Here is an 8,966-nt window from a genome sequence, read left to right on the forward strand (position 1 = left end):
ATGAAGCTGGAAAGGGGTTTAAAAAGGCAGAACAGTAGCTGGAAAGTAGGGTGCGCCGAGCGCACAAAAGCACGTGCGCGGCACGCACTGTTCACCTACCACAATTTCACTTTACAGCTCGAGTTGTACGTTCAGATCTGCTTTACATGTCAGAGTGCGCGGAGAAAGTGCGCTGAGCGCACTCCTTGGCGCACTCTACTATTCATGCTTTTTGACTTGTTTTCGATCCCAGAATTCTCTGATCAAAATTTGGACGAGTGAGCTGAGCGCACACCCGTGGCGCACTCATTGGCGCACTCTACTATTCATAGACTTTTTGACTTGTTTTCGATCTCTGAGTAGTATCATCCAAAATCTTCCATATTTCTTCAATTACACAATGATTCTAACTATTTTACAATAAAATGGAATACAAACAAGAATACAATGTTTACACACGAAATAAACAACGATAGAACTTGATATTGCGACTAAAGATATGTCTAATTTGAGCAATATCAGTAAGCTTATAAGCTCTTATTTACAACAAAATTAGAAGACCATAAGCTATAGAAACTTAGATCTAACATAAGTGCACAAAGTTATAACTAGAAAGTTATACTTCCATATTCTTGAACTTACAAAGTTTAACTTTAGTTTCAAGAAATATGAGATCAAGTTTAACTAGTAATACTTGACCAAATTAACAATATCACAACTTTAAATAAATAAAATGAAGATATAAACTAAAGTTACAAGTATTATGTTTATGTTTGTTTCATACTTGAGAAGATTCAAATCAAAGTTTGGATCTTAAGGAAATAAGCTTCAAGTCTACAAAACATGAACAAAAGTATGGTTATAAAGCTTATGAACTTTAAATCTTATAACATTTTAAGTGTAGAACCATAAGTTATGGAAACTTAGATCCTTGTTCTTGGTTCTTCATCAAACAAAGATGAAAGTAAGAAGATTACATGGAGATACAATCTAGATAACTTGATCTTTAACAACAACAAACAACAAGTAACAAAAGAAGAAGAAATGATGATGATAGATGTCGATTTTAATGGTAGAAAAAGAAAGAAAATAAAGCTTTGTTACTTACAAGTTTGAGAGAAAAGAGATGATAGAAAGAAAGTGTAAGTTTGTATGTGAGAAAATGAAGTAGTACACTAGCAAATAAGTAACAAAAATTGAAACTTGAACTCCCTTTCATGCCCATCAAAGCCGATGGCCAAAGGAGCCAAAAGAGGCAAGGTCAAAAGCAATCTTTCAAGTGTTGGGAGATGGTGTAAGCTTAAAATGGATTAAAGTTAAATTGCATGGAAAAGAGGTGTAAGCATGCTTGAAGTATTTATCTCCTTATTTCACTAATTAATCTAGTTTAAGCCTTAATAAGTTACTAGTAATATAGTGGGCTCACAACTAGTCCATTAAGAGAAGTAGGGTGGGCTTCCAAGTCCATTAATACAAGCCCAAGTCCAAGTAAGCAACAAATTAAATAAAAAGCCCAAGTAATTAACTACTTGCATTAGTTAATTAAAAATAATTAATAATAATTAATTATGAATGTAAATAATATTCGAAATATTATTCGTGAAAAGTACGTGTGTCACAAAGACAAGTCGGGACATGGAAAGTCAAATACGGTGACAAGTAAATGTACAAGAATACATTTATTAAAACACAAGTATTAATAATAAATATTAATAAATATAAGTTGGAAAATCCAGGGTCGTTACAATTCCCACCTTTTAAAGAAAATTTCTTCCCGAAATTTTAAGCTGAGGGAGATGGAGGAGTTGGGAAAAGGTGAGGATACTTCTGCATCATTTGATCCTCTCGTTCCTAGGTAAACTCAGGTCCTCGTTTGGCATTCCATCGGACTCGGACGATCGGAATCCTGTCGTGTTTCATATTTTTGACCTCACGGTCCATAATTTCGACAGACTCTTCCCTGAAATGGAGTTTGTCATCAATTGTAAGTTCCTCCAATGGTATGACATGTTCCGGTTCAGCAAGACACTTCTTCAAATTTGATACATGAAAGGTAGGATGAACTGAGCTCAATTGAGTTGGAATATCCAAACGGTAAGCAACGGGTCCAACACGCTCCAAGATTTCAAAAGGACCAATGTATCGCGGGTTGAACTTCCCACGTTTTCCAAAACGAATTACACCTTTCCAAGGTGTGACTTTCTACATTACACGGTCACCCACGTTAAATTCGAAGTCTTTACGTTTAAGGTCTGCATAACTCTTTTGGCGATCACGGGCCGTCTTGAGTCTCGCTTGAATTTGGACAATCTTCTCAGTTGTTTCATGGACTATCTCAGGTCCGGTGATTTGCTTTTCGCCTACTTCGGCCCAACAAATAGGAGATCAGCATTTGCAGCCATACAACTTCAAAAGGTGCGGCATTAATACTCGAATGATAACTGTTGTTGTAAGAGAATTCGGCTAGCGGCAAATGCCTTTCCCAAGCCTTTCCGAAATCAATAACACATGCACGCAACATGTCTTCCAAAGTTTGAATCATGCGTTCGCTTTGTTCGTCGGTCTGCGGGTGATACGCAGTACTCATGTCTGGACGAGTCCCCAAGGCATCTTGCAAAGAATGTCAAAATCTGGAAGCAAAACGGGGATCGCGATCTGAGATGATCGATAAGGGCACACCATGACGAGATACAACCTATTTTATGTATAGTTAAGCGAGTCTCTCCATCGTATCAGTTTCCTTCATGGCTAAAAAGTGTGCAAATTTGGTAAGACGGTCAACGATAACCCAGATGGTATCGTATCCGCCCACCGTCTTTGGTAACTTCGTAATGAAATCCATTGTTATCCTTTTCCACTTCCATTGTGGAATTTCCGGTTGTTGAAGTAACCCAAAAGGCCTCTGATGTTCGGCCTTAACTTTCGAGCAAGTCAAACACTTCCCAACATAAGTTGTAACGTCCTTCTTAAGATTAGGCCACTAGTACTGTTCCTTAAGATCGTGGTACATTTTATCGGCTCCTGGGTGAATCGAATATCTCGACTTGTGGGCTTCATCTAGTATAAGGCTCCGTAGATCTCCATAACGGGGTACCCAAATTCTTCCGGTATAGCATCGGTGTCCAGTCTCCTTAACTTCGAATCGAGAGACGAGAATGTTCAAGTGTTCATGAAATATATTCTTCCCCTTGAGAGCCTCATCTTGGGCTGCTCGGATTTGGCTATTGAGGTTCGAATGAATGGTGATGTTCAGGGCCCGAACACGAAGAGGTTCCATCCTCTCCTTTCGGCTCAAAGCGTCAGCTACAACATTGGCCTTGCCAGGGTGATAATGAAGTTCACAATCATAGTCGTTCAGCATCTCGATTCATCGACGCTGTCTCATATTTAGTTGCTTCTAATCAAAGATGTGTTGGAGGCTTTTATGATCGGTGAAAATAGTGCTCTTTGTTCCATAAAAGTAGTGCCTCCACAGCTTTAATGCAAAGACAACGACTCCAAGCTCGAGATCGTGCGTTGTGTAATTTTGCTCGTGAATCTTCAGTTGATGAGAGGCGTAAACGATAACCTTTGTTCGTTGCATCAGTACACAACCAAAACCACTTTTCGAAGCATTGCAATAAACGACAAAATCGTCACTGCCTTCAGGAAGTGATAAGATAGGTGCGGTGGTTAACTTCTTTTTCAAGGTTTGAAATGCTGATTCATGTTCGGATTCCCAAATGAACTTCTTCCCTTTGTGAGTCAGCGCGGTCAAAGGACGCGCAATCAGAGAGAAACCTTCAATAAATCTTCGGTAGTAACCGGCGAGGCCTAAAAATTGGCGAATGTGAGTCGGAGTAGTGGGGGTTTCCCACTTGCTAATAGCTTCGATATTTGCGGAATCAACTTTGATACCTTGATCACTCACAACGTGACCCAAAAATTGGATTTCCTTCAACCAAAACTCACACTTGGAGAATTTTGCATAAAGTTGCTCTTATCTCAAGAGTTCCAACACTAGACGAAGATGTTGTTCATGTTCTTCTTCGCTTTTGGAGTAGATGAGGATATCATCTATGAAGACGATAACGAACTTATCCAGGTATGGATTGCATACACGATTCATGAGATCTATGAACATGGCAGGTGCGTTGGTTAAACCGAATGGAATCACGAGAAACTCATAATGACCATAACGGGTTCTGAACGCAGTTTTCATCACATCGCTCTCCTTCACCCTCAACTGGTGATAACCGGATCCCAAATCGATCTTAGAGTAAACGCTCGATCCTTGTAGTTGATCAAAAAGATCGTCAATTCGGGGAAGAGGATACCGATTCTTGATCGTCAATTTGTTGAGTTCACGGTAGTCGATACACATGCGGAATGATCCGTCCTTCTTCTTCACAAACAAAACATGAGCACCCCAAGGCAAAGAACTTGGTTGGATAAATCCATGGTCTAGCAGTTCTTGTAATTAGCTCTGCAACTCTTGCATTTCGGAAGGTGCGAGTCGATAAGGTGCGCGAGCTACAAGTGCAGCCCCTGGCACTAAATCGATCTGAAACACTACTGCTCTTGATGGCGGTAATCCAGGCAATTCTTCTGGAAAGACATCGGGAAATTCGTTCATAATTCTTACATCATCCACGCTCTTTACCTCGGTTTCTAATGTTTTCACATGTGCTAAAACAGCAAGACATCCTTTCTTCATGATCTTTTGTGCTTTCATGCAACTAATGAGATTCAACTTTGAGTTACATCTCTCTCCGTAAATAATCAGTGGCTCACCATCTCCGTGTGGTATACGAATAGCTTTATCTCCATAGATAATGTCGGCCCTTACCTTGGTCAACCAGTCCATACCGACAATCATATCAAAACTTCCCAATTTGATGGGTATCAAGTCAATCTCGAAATCCACACCAGCTACGTTGATAATACCTCCTCGGCTAATTTGGTCAACTTTCTCAAGTTTTCCATTGGCTACCTTGACAAGCATACTCTCCTTTAAAGGAACTAACGACCAATTTATCTTGGAGCAAAAGTGTCTACACACATAACTCTGATCGACACCAGTATCAAATAGGACAGAAGCTAATAGATTGTTGATAGTGAATATACCTGTAACCAAGTCGGGGTTCTCACGGTCATCCCTTGTGTTTACATTGAAAGCTCTGCCACGCGGTGGTCAGCCATCCTTTCGCTTGTTGGGATACTCATTCCTGAAGTGGCCCTGATGTCCACATTTATAGCACTTTCTTGGTCCAGTGGGGTTCGTCTTCCCAGTTAGGGTGGTGATCTTGCAGTCTCTGCCAATGTGCCCGGTCCTTTTACATTTTTCACATACCACGTTATAGTACCCGGTATAATGCTTGTAGTATCTCTTGCACTGCGGTAGACTACCCTTGTAGTTAGAGTTCGCGCTAGTGTTCGGATTGGGGTTCCTCCCATCGTTGTTTCCCTTGAAACCCTCATGTCGCTTAGCTGGGTTTTGATCAAAGACTCTCCCCTTGTTGTTGTCCCACTTACGCTTTTCACTGCTAGCCCCTGATTCGGATTTAGCCTTTTCTGGTTCTTTGCTGGTGATTTGGTTCATCAGGGTATGCGCCATGGGCATAGCTTCCGGGACACTTGTTGGCTTAGAAGATGTGACATTCCCCTGAATGGTCTTAGGGAGTCCCCATAAATACCGTTCCATACGCTTATATTCCAGGGTAACCATCGTGGGACACATCAGAGCTAATTCCTGGTACCTACGGTTATAATCATCGAGATCGGTTCCTACAACCTTCAAATCCCAGAACTCAGCCTCCATTTTCTGTATCTCAGTTCTAGGGCAATACTCCTCGATCATGGCCCCTTTAAATTCCTCCCACGGGGTAGCATATGCCTCGTCGATACCCTTAGCCTGAGCAAGTGTGTTCCACCCGGTTAAGCCGCCGTCCGACAGCGTACATGAGGCATACTTGGTTTTGTTCATCTCTGAGCAGTTACTTACACGGAATACAGCTTCCAATTTCTCAAACCACCTTGTAAGTCCAACTGGCCCCTCAGTACCACTAAAATTGTGGGGCTTTCAGCTTTGGAATTCCTTATATGTGCACCCGTTATGATTTTGTTGGATAACCGGTAGAGCTTGGGGGTTCATTTCCGCTATAGCTGCAGCCACCCGTTCGGCTATCATTTCTTCAATCTGTGCTGCTGTGAGCGTTGATCTTGCGTTGGCCATTGATCTTCTAAACAAAAATTTTGACTCAAATCAAAATCCAGCATTCAAATAATAATAATACAGTATATGGTAACCAACAAGGAATTAACACAACAAATGTTAATTAAGTAATGCAACTAGATACAGATACCACAAAATCATCATACAGTAACATAAATAGAACGTCATACTATAATTAAACAACACTAAATTCCATTCATTACTAAAAAGTTGCATACATTCACATAAGATTCGTACAATACATGAGTGAAACATGAAACTACAAACGGGATTACATAAAGAAATCTAATACAAAAGCCCTATGGTGATGGTGGGTAAAGGATGTCCATTATGTGGGACATCTGATCCTCGAGTTCAGTTACCCGAGCACGAAGGATATGCAGTTCCCTCGTCAGTTCCTCGATGACGGGGGATGCTGGTGGGGCAGGCGGTGCAGATGGTACCGGTGGAGCTGGTGGTGCAGATGATGCTGGTGGAGCTGGTGGTGCAGACGGTCCGGCACCCGAAGTGGATGCTGCATAACGGGAAGCCTTACGCACGAATGGATCGGTAGGCTAAGGCACAACCCGCTTGTGGGCGGTGACCCTAACCTTCAGTCCATGTGCGTTAACGAACGATCTACCTCCATTAACCCCTGGAATAACAGTACCATCAAAATGATACTACTTCTTCGGCGAGGTAGAGGGCGGCTGCACGGGTGTCTCCTCAGGGTCCTCGTCGGAATCCTCGTCGCTGGAGTCATCGGATGATGAGTCGTCAGATGATGAGTCATCTGAATCATCTGGAGGTGGATGTGCCTGACCAGTAATCATAAGTCGGTATCTGCAAGGCGGGATCGGCACGACACGTCTATCAGGAAGGCGTCTGACCCAATGGTTACGCTCATTACGAAAAGCACCCTCCCCATTTTCCCCAGGAATCACAGCACCACCGGAATGGTGCTGTGGCTCCGAAGGCCCTGGGATAAGTGGATCTGGAATCTCTGGTGGATCCTCGTGTCCGTCTGAGATGATCACTGGGTCGGGTGCATGGCTACTGTCCCCAGAGGACGAAGTGAAATGCCCCGTCCTAATCCATCTGGACGAAGTCCATATCGCTTACAAACGATTCATAATAGTTGATTACATCGCGAGGTACTTGACTCTATATGATACATTTTACAAACATTGCATTCGTTTTTAAAAGACAAACTTACTTTACATCGAAAGTTGACGACACGCATACCATTTCATAAAATATCCAACTATAATTGACTTAATAATAATCTTGATGAACTCAATGACTCGAATGCAACGTCTTTTGAAATATGTCATGAATGACTCCAAGTAATATCTTTAAAATGATCAAAATGCACAGCGGAAGATTTCTTTCGTACCTGAGAATTAACATGCTTTAAAGTGTTAACCAAAAGGTTGGTGAGTTCATTAGTTTAACATAAATAATCATTTCATAATTTTAATAGACGACAAGATTTCATATTTCCATTTCTCATAAACATACGTCCCATGCATAGAGACAAAAATATCATTCATATGGATTGAACACCTGGTAACCGACATTCACAATATAGATATAAGAATATCCCCATCATTCTGGGATCCTCCTTCAAACATGATATAAATTTCGAAGTACTAAAGCATCCGGTACTTTGGATGGGGCTTGTTAGGCCCAATAGATCTATCTTTAGGATTCGCGTCAATTAGGGTGTCTGTTCCCGAATTCTTAGATTACCAGACTTAATAAAAAGGGGCATATTCGATTTCGATAATTCAACCATAGAATGTAGTTTCATGTACTTGTGTCTATTTTGTAAATCATTTATAAAAGTTGCGCATGTATTCTCAGCCCAAAAATATAAAGGGTAAAAAGGTAAATGAAACTCACCTAATGTATTTTGTAGTAAAAATACATATGACGGCATTAGACAAACTGAACAATGCAGGGTTGGCCTCGGATTCACGAACCTATATCTTTTGTATATATATTAAAATGTGTAATCGTATTCGAACAAGTTTATATATTATAACTTGAATTATATATTATACTTATTTAGTTTGTGTATATAATTAAAATGTTTAATATCTATATATTTGGTTATATTAATATATCTCTATATATATATGGTTAGTATTATATAAAAATATTCTTAATTCGTTATATATAAGTATTTATATAAATAATGTTATCATATTTGATATGTGATATATAAACTATTAATATGATTATAATATATGTATTAAGTATATTTTAGGTACAAAATATTTATTTGTAACAAAAATGATAGTTTTGATAATAATGATTTACTAATACTAATAATTTTATTAATATTGATAATACTAATATTAATAACGATATTGTTAAAATATGTTTATAATAATAATAGTAAAACTAATAATTACGAAAAATGATATTTATACCAATATTAGTGAGAATAATAATAACTTGTATTGTTTTATAACAACAATAATAATAATCCTAAACATATCCATATTAATAATAATAGTACTAGAAATGGTATAATTACTAATATTTACAAAAATAATAATAAGTTGCATTATTTTTGTCACTAATTAATGTTTATAATGATAATTTTATTATGTTCCTAATAATGATACTAGTAATAATAATAATATTCCTAATACTTAATAATAATAATAATAATACTAAGTAATTATAATAACTTAGTAATGATAACAATTATAACAATAATAATTAGTACTAACAATAACAATAACAATCATAATAATGATAATAATAATAATAATGATAATAA

This window comes from Rutidosis leptorrhynchoides, chromosome 7 (assembly GCF_046630445.1).
Source record: "Rutidosis leptorrhynchoides isolate AG116_Rl617_1_P2 chromosome 7, CSIRO_AGI_Rlap_v1, whole genome shotgun sequence".
Classification (NCBI taxonomy): Eukaryota; Viridiplantae; Streptophyta; class Magnoliopsida; order Asterales; family Asteraceae; genus Rutidosis; species Rutidosis leptorrhynchoides.